The 13,333-nt window shown below is 42.0% G+C and overlaps 1 protein-coding gene across 1 annotated transcript in view; it reads right to left on the bottom strand.

Moving 5' to 3' along the window:
• LOC112221820 (membrane-associated guanylate kinase, WW and PDZ domain-containing protein 3) overlaps window positions 1–13,333 on the bottom strand; it is a 212,027-nt gene that overhangs the window by 96,176 nt on the left and 102,518 nt on the right. The window lies entirely within an intron of this gene.

The following is a 13,333-nucleotide window of genomic DNA, read 5'->3' as shown; positions in this document are numbered from 1 at the left end:
TTTCCCGTTTCAGCATGACAATGCCCCCATGCACAAAGCGAGATCCATACAGAAATGGTTTGTTGAAATCGGTGTGGAAGAATTTGACTGGCCTGCACATCGCCCCAACCTCAACCCCATCTAACACCTTGGGGATGAGATGGAACGCCGTCTACGAGCCAGTCGTAATTTCCCGACATCAGTCCCCGACCTCCCTAATGCGCGTGGCTAAAAGGAAGCAAGTCCTTGCAGCAATATTCCAACATCTAGAGGAAAGCCTTCCTAGAAGAGATGTTACTGCAGCAAAGAGGGGAGCAACTCTATAATGTCCATGATTTTGGAATGAGATGCTCGACGAGCAGGTGTCCACATACTCTTGGTCATGTCGTGTATCTTGTAGTGGGAGTAGGACCTAGAGGTGGAGAGGGAGCAGGAGGGAAAGAGCCTCCCTGTATTACTATCCAGAGTTCAGTATCACATTAAACATAGTCCCATTGAGAATTGTGAAACCTTGATAGAAATGAATAACAAAATCATTCAGACTGTTGAACGGGGCTAAACATCAGGGAAACCACCTGGGGCCAGCAGTATCATCATCTCCCATGGTAACTAACTGCAATGCAGTGCATGCCCTCTGTCGGGAGGCCAGGTAGGCAGGTGTTTTAGAGTCATTACAGAGGCTGAGACAATCAGTGTGTTCGCGCTTCGCAACCCCCTGATTTTAAATTACAATACCAGATGAATACTAATCAACATGCAGGTGGTCGCTCTGATGAGCTGTGCTAGAACAGCCAGCATGTATAATGGCATACGTTTCCGTTACGTTCTACAATACGTTTGCTTGCTCTGGGGCAGGGGAGCCGGTGAGATGGTGGAAAGGCAGCGTGGGTGGAATAGGCAAAGTCCCAGAAATCATCTGGAAAGAGAGCCAAGGGTCTATTTTCGTTGACAAGATTTTTTTAGAGATCCGTGAGAGATCTTGATTCGAGAGACATTACTGTAATGTAAACGTGCACATTTCTCCCTAAACACTAACAGCAGAGCAATGTTTTTGAAACTGCTTTAATGTAGGCATTTTCATTATATATCAGACTTGTTTTTATTGAGTTTTCACCTGAAATTGCAGTAACAGCTGGTTACATTCCGAAACCATATCTTTAAGAGTGTTTCTTCCCCATTGGCTGCTCTGAGCCACCCTCCAGGCAAGAAGCATGCAACAAGGAGATAATCAACTCACCAAGGGAATGAACATTTTCAGATGCAATTTTGCATTTAGTTCATATAATGACTTCCATGATACTGATAAAATTAAGCCTGGTTTGTTCTAAGGTAACTATGCTGTAACTGTACTTTTAAATTCGTATGAGACGGGTAAGCATTCATGTTTGATATGCTAATGTTACCAGCATACAGTGGGGCAAAAAAGTATTTAGTCAGCCACCAATATGTGCAAGTTCTCCCACTTCAAAAGATGAGAGAGACCTGTAAATTTCATCATAGGTACACTTCAACTATGACAGACAAAATGAGAAAAAAAAATCCAGAAAATCACATTGTAGGATTTTTAATGAATTTATTTGCAAATTATTGTGGAAAATAAGTATTTGGTAAATAACAAAAGTTTCTCTCAAACGTTTTCTGTAAGTCTTCACAAGGTTTTCACACACTGTTGCTGGTATTTTGGCCCATTCCTCCATGCAGATCTCCTCTAGAGCAATGATGTTTTGGGGCTGTTGCTGGGCAACACGGACTTTCAACTCCCTCCAAAGATTTTCTATGGGGTTGAGATCTGGAGACTGGCTAGGCCACTCCAGGACCTTGAAATGCTTCTTACGAAGCCACTTCTTCGTTGCCCGGGCGTTGTGTTTGGGATCATTGTCATACTGAAAGACCCAGCCACGTTTCATCTTCAATGCCCTTGCTGATGGAAGGAGGTTTTCACTCAAAATCTCACGATACATGGCCCCATTCATTCTTTCCTTTACACGGATCAGTCGTCCTGGTCCCTTTGCAGAAAAACAGCCACAAAGCATGATGTTTCCACCCCCATGCTTCACAGTAGGTATGGTGTTCTTTGGATGCAACTCAGCATTCTTTGTCCTCCAAACACGACGAGTTGAGTTTTTACCAAAAAGTTATATTTTGGTTTCATCTGACCATATGACATTCTCCCAATCTTCTTCTGGATCATCCAAATGCTCTCTAGCAAACTTCAGACGGGCCTGGACATGTACTGGCTTAAGCAGGGGACACGTCTGGCACTGCAGGATTTGAGTCCCTGGCGGCGTAGTGTGTTACTGATGGTAGGCTTTGTTACTTTGGTCCCAGCTCTCTGCAGGTCATTCACTAGGTCCCCCCGTGTGGTTCTGGGATTTTTGCTCACCGTTCACATTGTGATCATTTTGACCTTACGGGGTGAGATCTTGCGTGGAGCCCCAGATCGAGGGAGATTATCAGTGGTCTTGTATGTCTTCCATTTCCTAATAATTGCTCCCACAGTTGATTTCTTCAAACCAAGCTGCTTACCTAGTGCAGATTCAGTCTTCCCAGCCTGGTCTACAATTTTGTTTCTGGTGTCCTTTGGTCTTGGCCATAGTGGAGTTTGGAGTGTGACTGTTTGAGGTTGTGGACAGGTGTCTTTTATACTGATAACAAGTTCAAACAGGTGCCATTAATACAGGTAACGAGTGGAGGACAGAGGGGCCTCTTAAAGAAGAAGTTACAGGTCTGTGAGAGCCAGGAATCTTGCTTGTTTGTAGGTGACCAAATACTTATTTTCCACCATAATTTGCAAATAAATTCATTAAAAATCCTACAATGCGATTTTCTGGATTTTTTTCCCTAATTTTGTCTATCATAGTTGAAGTGTACCTACGATGAAAATTACAGGCGTCTCTCATCTTTTTAAGTAGGAGAACTTGCACAATTGGTGGCTGACTAAATACTTTTTTGCCCCACTGCTAGCTGTGTTATGGTCATGCAAGCTACATTTATTTCATGTGTGTACGATCGAGAAAAACCCTTTAATTGTACCATTATTCAAGAGTGCAATTTGGCTTGGTTGCATTATTCAAGAGTGTTACTAATTGTTTTTGAGGAAAAGATGCTTCCATTGTTGAATAGTTTCAAGCAACAGCAAATCCGCCACTGACCAACAACATGAGGGCACCTCAGGGGTGTGTGCTGAGTCCCCTCCTGTACTCCCTGTTCACCCATGACTGCGTGCCCTGGCATGACTCAAACACCATCAAGTTTGCTGACGACACAACGGTGGTAGGACTGATCAGACGATGGTGAGGCAGCCAATAAGGAGGAGCTCAGAGACCTGGCAGTGTGGTGCCAAGACAACAACCTCTCCCTTAACTTAAGCAAGACAAATGAGCTGATCATGGACTACAGGAAAGGGAGGGTCGAGCAAGCCCCAATCTACATCAATGGGGCTGTAGTGGTGCAGGTTCACATTACTAAGAAATGATCATGGTCCACACCCACACAGTTGTGAAGAGGGCATGACTGTACCTCTTCCTCCTCAGGAGGCTGAAAAGATTTGGCATGGGCCCTCAGATACTCAAAATGTTCTACAGCTGCACCATCGAGATAATCTTGACTGGCTACATCATCGCTTGGTATGGCAACTGCAAGGCACCCGACCACAATGTGCTACAGAAGGTTAGTGAGTACGGCCTAGTACATCACTGGGCCCGAGCTCCCTACTATCCAGGACCAATATACTTTGGAAGGCCCCAAAAAATGGTACTGACTCCAGCCAAGTTATAGACCATTCTCTCTACTACTACAAGGCATGCGGTACCACACACACACACACACACACACACACACACAGGTGCCTTCAGAAAGAATTCACACCCGAGACTTTCCACATTTTGTTGAGTTACAGCCTGAATTGCTCGCCCACACGACGCCATAAACACTGTCTGCCATCTCTTTGCAATACAGTTGAAGCTGGGATTCATCTGTGAAGAGCACACTTCTCCAGCGTGCCAGCGACCAGCGAAAGTGAGCATTTTCCCACGGGAGTCGGTCACGACGCCGAACTGCAGTCAGGTCAAGACCTGGTTTCTGTCAGTATGTTCAGAAATTATTTGGTTGTGCAAACCCACAGATTCATCAGCTGCCCGGGAGGCTGGTCACAAGCGATCCCGCAGGTGAAGAAGCCAGATGTGGAGGTCCTGTGGTGGCGTGGTTACAGGTGGTCTGCAGTTGTCAGGCAGGTTGGATGTGCTGCCAAATTCTCTAAAATTATGTTGGAGACAGTTTATGGTAGAAAAATTAAACATTCATTTTCTGGCAACAGCTCTGGTGCACCTATGTAATGATCATGCTGTTTAATCAGCTTCTTGATATGCCACACCTGTCAGGTGGATGTATTATCTTGGCAAATAAGAAATGCTCACTAACAGGGATGTAAACAAATTTGTGCACAACATTTTATAGAAATAAGCTTTTTGTGCATTTGGAAAATGTCTGGGATCTTTTATTTCAGCTCATGAAACGTGGGACCAACACTCACATGTTGCATTTATATTCAGCATAAGGTTTCCAATGCCTCACAAAGAAGGGCACATATTGGTAGATCGGTTAAAAAAAAACAGGCATTGAATAACCCATTGAGCATCATGAAATTATTAACTACAATTTCATACAGGCATCCTTCCTAATTCAGTTGCCGGAGAGGAAGGAAACAGCTCAACGATTTCACCATGAGGCCAATGGTGACTTTAAAACAGTTAGAGTTGAATGGCGGTGATAGGAGAAGACTCAGTATGGATCAACAACATTGTAGTTACTCAGCAATACTAAAATAGAATTGCCAGAGTGAAAAGGAGGAAGCCAGTACAGAATACGTGCATCCTGTTAGCAACAAGGCACTAAAGTAATACTGCAGAAAATGTGACAAAGCAATTCACTTTTTGTCCTGAATACAAAGTGTTATGTTTGTTGCAAACCCAAAACAACACATTACTGATTACCACTCTCCATATTTTCAAGCATAGTGGTGGCTGCATGAAGTTATGAGTATGCTTGTAAATCGTTAACGACTGGGGAATTTGTCAGGGTAAAAAATAAAAGGACAAAATCATTTTTGCACAGGCAAAAAAAAGGAAAAACCTGGTTCAGTTTGCTTTCCACCAGACACTGGGAGATGAATTCACCTTTCAGCAGGACAATAACCTAAAACACAAGGTCAAATATACAATGTAGTTGCTTACCAAGATGACAGTGAAATGGCCGATATACATTTTGGACTTAAATACATGGGCACAATCCAGAAAGCTCTTAGAGACTTCCCCAGAAAGACGCTCCGGTGTCATCGCTTAGAGACTTCCCCAGAAAGACGCTCCGGTGTCATCGCTGTCATCGGGGATTCTAACATGTGGTGACTCAGAGATTTACCGGTCAGATGTTTGGGCACACCTACTCATTCCAGGGGTTTTCTACATTGTAGAATAATAGTGAAGACATAAAACTATGAAATAACACAAAGGAATTATGTAGGTGTGCAAAGCTGTGAAAGGCGGCTAGTTTGAATAATCTCAAATATTGTACAAATAAAGAAAAGCCCTGGAATGAGTAGGTGTGTCAACTTTTGACGAGTACCATAAGCAGGTACCGTTTTTATTTTTTATTTTATTTTTTACAAATGTTATAACTTCTGTTTTACGTTGACAGAGTATTTTGTGTAGATCGTTGACAAAGAAAATACATCAAAATCTATTTTAATCCCACTTTGTAACAAAATGTTAAAGTCAAGAGGTGTGAATACTTTCTGAAGGCACTGTAACATGGCCAACATGCATACTGATGCCACACACTTTCACCAGCTGCCTATCAACTATCATATTCCCTCGTCACTTTACTCCTACCTTTATGTACAGTACATAGCTACTTCAATTACCTCGTACAGCGACTCCGTACTGGTACTCCCTGTATTTAGCCATGTTATTTTTAAATCACTGTGTATTTATTCCTCATGGTCACTATTTCTATTTTTGGATTAAAATGTTATATTCTTTATCTTTAACTCTGCATTGTTGGAAAATGACCTGCAAGTAGGCATTTCATTGTTAGTCCACCTGTTGTTTACGAAGCATGTGACAAATAACATTTGACTGGATGTACATTAGACGTGACATTCCGGCTCTGCATCTCCAAATTGACCGTAAATGTCAGTATCACGTGACACAGATATTTGGAAACGCAGAGCAAGAATGTCACGTTGTCAGCCACACCAAAATGGAAGGCGAGAGGATGTCACGTAGATTTGAAATGTTTCGGTACATATTATGTCAAATGGAAATCTCATCTCTAGGAGGGATGATGGAGAGACGACGCCCATAAGCACTGGACAGTGTCTGCATTGAGCGCTCCACTCTTCTGAGCACCGCGTACCGGTCTGTTGAACAAGGGTTCGGTACTACTGACGTTTACCCTCTATGTTGCGTCATTCCCTACTCGCTCTCAATTCTATTCTAGCTTTTTTTGGTACATCACCAGAGCTAAGGAGAGGCCAGCTGAGAGCAGGTGTGTCGGTAAGCAAGAGAACAAGACAGTGGCTATACGTTTAGAAGCGTACGCATACTAAACCATCATTCATTAGCTCAATATAAAGCTAATACTGCATTGAATTTACTACCTGCGCTATGCAAGACAGAGGCTGAAACATTACCTTTCGGGCTAATTGCCCTAATGACTTATGGGTTTCCGTCATCCGTGATCACTCGCTCGCATTAGATACTCGCTCACACGGAGCCTTTTCTTAATATTGTAATGACGTACTTGAATAATATATATAGGCCTATTTGGGACTAGAATAAGGCGCAGACAGTTCTCTTCTCTTCATGGGGATTGAATGAGTCTAAAATAAATAACTTCTAAAGGCCACGCATTCAAGATGGCCGCCGCCAACAAGGCTACTTGTTGTTGGTCATAAATGTGACAAATAATTCGACATATCTAAGAAGAACAGGCATTTTCTAGAAAATAAAACAGATAAAATAAAAGTAGAAATAAATGAGGTGCAACATGAATATGCCACAAATATAACAGATATACAGTGTCTTCGGGGAGTATCTAGACCTCTTGACTTTTTCCACATGTTAAGTTACAGCCTCATTCTAAAATGGATTCAATAGGTTTCCCTCATCAATCTACACACAATACCCCATAATGACAAAGCAAAAACATGTTTTTAGACATTTTTTGCAAATTTATAATAAAGAATGCATAACTGAAATAACACATTTACATAAGTATTCAGACCTTTTACTCAGTACGTTGTTGAGGCACCTTTGGCAGCGATTACAGCATTGAGTCTTCTTGGATATGACGCTACAAGCTTGGCACATCTGTATTTGGGGAGTTTCTCCCATTATTTTCTGCAGATCCTCTCAAGCTCTATTATTCAGCTCACAGTAGCAGCCAATGTGTGATGTTCAATGTTGGCCTACATTCCATGAGACATTAACCTGTTTATACACTTGTCCTTCAGACAAGGAGGTGACTGAAACTGTTGTGTTGTTTGATGTAAGAAATCCCTTTATTAAATAAAATGCATCATTATTCCCATACATTATCACAGATAAGACAAATTATGCTGCCCTCTGCCTATTTAGCTAATTCAAGCCTGTCTCAAAATACAACACTGCCCCTTTAAGACAAAAGCTATTTCCCTGATTCGCTGTTCAAAGATGTACATTTCTAGATGTACGTTTTGTGCTCTTGTAGTAATCTCTACCCGTTTGCTGACTACAAATGATCTATAACTGGACTAAACTCACTAACTAGTAAAGGATATGATATATATATTTTTTAACAAATGTTCACACGTCGCAACATTTAGCTCTCGCTTTGATCTCAAAACAAGCACATCTACCCACGACCGCTGATGCTATAAATACAGTCCAGTTCAAAGTGAATATTCTTGCATATAGGCCTACTGCAACTCTGATTGGTTATGGTGCGCCGGTCTGTGTAGAGTATGTACCTGAGTCATGCAATAGACTCAGGTACAATGCAATAGAATCCTACTTCGATAAGTTCTGCCTACAACAACATCTCTTGCATAGTTAATTTTGTTTCGGTATGTTACATTGAAAGTGGCTAATATTGTGTTGTTTCGAACATAAATCCCACAGTAAAGGGAAACGTTGATAGTGTTAACAGGGAAAACTCTAGAAAGCTGAGTGAAGTTCAATCTCATGCGGCAGGCGCGCAGCTTAGAGGGAACATTGTATTTATGTTTGTAATAAAGCCCTTATGTGGGGGAAAAACTAATTCTAATTGGCTGGGCCTGGCTCCCAAGTGGGTGGGCCTATGCCCTCCAAGGCCCACCCATGGCTGCACCCCTGCCCAGTCATGTGAAATCCATAGATAATGGCCTAATGAATTTATTTCAATTAAACTGATTAATTAAACTGATTACCTTATGAACTACAAATGAAAATCTTTGAAATTGTTGCATGTTGCGTTTATATTTTTGTTCAGTATATTTTCCTTGTAGAGCTGTTTAATTCATGGGGTGCATGACAGGTGAAGCGGAATGTAGCTGAACGCTCACAGCCAAACTACTTAATAGGCAACGTGGGAATGCTTAGAAATGAGGCTACTTCCGAGGAATAAACATCTTCAATAACCAATTATACAGTAGCCGCTAGTTGGTGAAGGCATTAAGAAACGGGCAACTATCTACTGCCGTGATTCCCATTGGTTAGTGTATAGGGACCCCATGTATGCCTACTGCGCTATGCGCTAAAACCAATTATATTATATTATACTACTCTACTGGGTCCGTTGTGATTGAGGTTGTCATATAGAATTCTGATAGCTAAACCATCCATTTATTGGGATGTAAATGGAGTCTCATCTCATGTGAATGAGCAACTCTTCCTTTCTTCCTGGGGGAGTTAACACTCGATCTTTAATGTTTTGGGTTTAATTCACCAGTGTACTGTAAAGCATGAAACACACAGAGAATCTCTCTGCCGATAGACTGCCAATAGGTACTTATCACAGTGGGAAGTTGTCCCGTCTCTTGCTCGAACAAAAGCGGCACCTGCTGCGCCCCGACCCCATAGCAGCGAACATGCCACCAGACGAGAATTTCACAGATTGATGAAGTTATAGTCCACAAACTTCACAGTGCACTGACTCATCCAAGCTGTTTTTCCCGCAATTGTATTTTGAAACACGTCGCCTTCAGAAAGTATTCATGCCCTTGATTTGTTCCACATTTTGTTGTGCTACAGCCTGAATTCAAAATGGATGAAATATATTTTCTTCTCACCCGTCTACACACAATGGGCCAACCCCATAATGAGAAGTGAAACCTATTCTAAAAATGTATGAAAATGTATTCAATTAAACACAGAAATATCTCATTTACACACAGTACCATTCAAAAGTTTGGGGTCACTTGGAAATGTCCTTGTTTTTTGAAATCAAATCAATTTTTTTGTCCATTAAAATAACATCAAATTGATCAGAAATACAGTGTAGACATTGTTAATGTTGTAAATGACTATTGTTGCTGGAAACGGAAATATCTATAGGCGTACAGAGGCCCATTATCAGCAAACATCACTCCTGTGTTCCAATGGAACGTTGTGTTAGCTAATCCAAGTTTAGCATTCTAAAAGACTAATTGATCATTAGAGAACCCTTTTGCAATTATGTTAGCACATCTGAAAACTGTTGTCCTGATTAAAGAAGCAATAAAATTGGCCTTCCTTAGACTAGTTGATTATCTGGAGCATCAGTATTTGTGGGTTCGATTACAAGCTCAAAATGGCAAGAAACAAAACTTTCAAAAGGGTTTTCTAATGATCAATTAGCCTTTTAAATTTATAAACTTGGATTAGCTCACACAACGTGCCATTGGAACACAGGAGTGATGGTTGCTGATAATGGGCCTCTGTACGCCGATGTAGCTATTCCATTAAATATGTATTTTAAAAGTTGTTTCCAGCTACAATAGTCATTTACAACATTAACAATGTCTACACTGTCTACACTGTATTTCTGATCAATCTGGATTGTACAATATTTGCTTATTATTCATTTTTAAATTCTTTAAGTTCTGTCAAGTTAGTTATTGATCACTGCAAGACAGCCATTTCAAGTCTTGCTATTGATTTTCAAACCGATTTAAGTCAAAACTGTAACTAGGCCACTCATGAACATTCAATGTTTTCTTGGTAAGCAACTACCATGTATATATGGACTTGTGTTTTAGGTTATTGTCCTTCCTTCATCTAGGATTTTTCCTATGCTTTAGCTTTATTCCGTTTATTTCTATCCGAAAAACTCTTTAGTCCGTGCCGATGACAAGCATACCCATAACATGATGCAACCAACACCATGCTTAAAAATATAAAGAGTGGTACTCAGTGATATGTCATATTTCACCCAAACATAACGCTTTGTATTCAGGACATAGCGTACATTTCTTTGAAAAAATAAATAAATAATGTTTTATGATGTACAGGCTTCCTTCTTCTCACTCTGTCATTTAGGTTTGTATTGTAGAGTAACTCCAATTTCTTTGATCCATCCTCAGTTCTCTCATATCACAGCCATTCAACGCCAACGGTCACCATTGGCCTCATGATGAAATCCCTGATACGTTTCCTTCCTCTCTGGCAACCGCGTTAGGAAGGACACCTGTATCCTTGTAGTGAACGGTGTACTTATACACTATCCAAAGTGTAATTAATAACTTCACCATGTTCAAATGGATATTCAATGTCTGCTTTTTTCATTTTTTACCCATCTACAGTAGCAATAGGTTCTCTTCCTTGCGAGGCATTGGAAAACCTCCCTGGTCTTTGTGGTTGAATCGGTGTTTGAAATTCACTGCTCGACTGAGGGACCTTACAGATAATTGCATGTGTGGGGTACAGAGATGAGGTGGTCATTCAAAAAACGTGTTAAACACTAGAATTTCACACAGAGTGAGTCCATGCAACTCATTGTCTGAGTTGTTAAGCACATTTTTTTTTAAAGAAGCTATTGATCCTCAGCACCAAAAGCACCCTTCCCGCAGCTATGTTTTCCTTCATGCACTGTGCTCTCCCCAATGCCAAATAGTCAACACTTTGAATTATGAATTCAATGGATTGTGGTCAGCAATTCCATAGGAGGTGATTGCATATATAGGCCTACTGTTACAATAATATTTCAAATAAATCTAGAAATCAGCAAGTAGCCTACAATTACAGGCAAATCATTTTAGTAAGTCAATGAACAAGTGTTCCTGTCTAATCGATTATTTCTCCTGTTTAGCCAATAGTGTTTTAGCTATATATTGTTCTAGAAACGCTGTGGCCTTTTTAACAACCCGAAACGGCACCAAGCTTCTCATAAGGCTAATAAGAAAACATTTCCAATGACTTGAATAGCCTATGGGAAAGTTGTAAACATTGTGTCAGGAGGCTAAGTGACTAAAATGTGTCAGAAAAGTATTGGAAACATCAGGGACGCTCATCAGGTAATAGGCGGAAGTGTGTGTGTGTGTAGAGAAGCTGTGCATTGCTTTCAATTGTTGTTTGGTCACAGTCCCTTCTAACGTTTCCTATGCAGCTGGTGAGCACTGGAGAGGAAAACAGAAAAACAGAAAAACAAGTAGGCCTACACGTGTTGCAGAGAGGGAATGGGGTCATGGCTACTATGCGAGTGAAGAGAAAAATAATCCACGAGGCTATAACGTGCTAGCAAAATGTTCTGATCAGTCCTGCTAACAGATGAGCCAACTGTAATCATCAGGCACACTCACCTCAATTTAGCCAACATGTCTCAGTGAAAACAAAAATCGGGACATTGGTTGATTTATCGAGACGAGTCCCCACTCCTCACGCTTGTCTCAAGGCAACGTGAAGGCACAGTACCAATCAAAACGCTGCTGAAATGATCATCTAGTTAACCACACGGCAAATGCTTTACATTTATTATAACGGTTGGATGACTTTGGGAGTTTCACATAACCACGGCCCTATGAACTAAGCCACTAAGGGCTGACCCAATATCAATCAGGGCTAAAGCCCCGGAAGCTGGGTCCTGGTGACATCCCTATTCTCTACCTCGGCTCCCCTCTACCTCGTCTCCCCTCTTTCGGCTCCTCTACCTCGTCTCCCCTCTTTCCCCTCTTTCGTCTCCCCTCTTTCGGCTCCTCTACCTCGTCTCCCCTCTTTCGGCTCCTCTACCTCGTCTCCCCTCTTTCGGCTCCTCTACCTCGTCTCCCCTCTTTCGGCTCCTCTACCTCGTCTCCCCTCTTTCGGCTCCTCTACCTCGGCTCTCCTCTACCTCAACTCCTCCGAGGAGTCACTGGCACCCCGATGCACGTGTGGGATATTATGGGCTATAATAAAAAGGCAGTGCTCTCATTAATAACCACCCACCCCCAAATCATACCTCCCTCTGCTACCTACTGTACCCCACTGCTATTAATAAACGGTGAGGAGGTGGGTGGGGCTGGAGGAATGATGAGCGAATGCTAATGCTGGAGCCTCAGAGAGAAACATCCTCACTCACATAGAAGAGGATGACTGGAGAAGCCTGACAGCACTCACACGCCAATATGCAGTACACTCTCATACACACACAGACATACCACCAACACACACAAACAGCCAAAACACACACGGAGAGGCTCACATGCCCAGATGCCTGGCTCAAACCTCCGTCACAACCAAACTCACACCTTCTGTCACAGAGAAACAAGGATACAGTACAAGATGCCTCTATTACCATCCCACCTAGACAGTTAGCAACACTGCTGTTAGAGTTTACAGGTAGGACTGTAGGACAGCACATACTAGAGGGGCAGCAGATACTATTAAAGTTCGATTTTCCTGTCATACATTTTGTAATAGTCCATCAATCCTGGACTTTAGCTCATCTTTATTGGCTGTGTCATACAATCTATATTAAGCCACACCTGTCTCGTAATAAAGCAGACAATTGGGACAGAGGCTAGGTTCATTTTATGGCGATCAGATAAAGCCGAGCAGACAGGACCATCTGCTCTCTCCTTCCACTGATAAAGGGTAGAGGAGATGGAAGAGAAAATGGCTGCTCTAAGAGACCGAAAGGAGCAATGTCCATCTGATTCTACAGCCTCAAACACCGTGCGGTGGGCAAACAGACATGGCAATCAGACCGTGATGGATGCCAGTCATATCGGTCCTCCTTCACTGCCCATGGCAAAATCATCCCGAGTAGACTAGCGAGTGTGAGGTAGGATTTATGGATTCGGGGGAAATTGTTTACGAGGAGTGATAAAAAATGTATTCAAGGTCCCAGAGCAGGTGGAAGGAGGAACAAACAAGAAACCCACAAT

Source organism: Oncorhynchus tshawytscha, linkage group LG22, assembly GCF_018296145.1.
Source record: "Oncorhynchus tshawytscha isolate Ot180627B linkage group LG22, Otsh_v2.0, whole genome shotgun sequence".
Lineage (NCBI taxonomy): Eukaryota > Metazoa > Chordata > Actinopteri > Salmoniformes > Salmonidae > Oncorhynchus > Oncorhynchus tshawytscha.
This window is presented reverse-complemented; position numbering and strand designations above follow the sequence as displayed.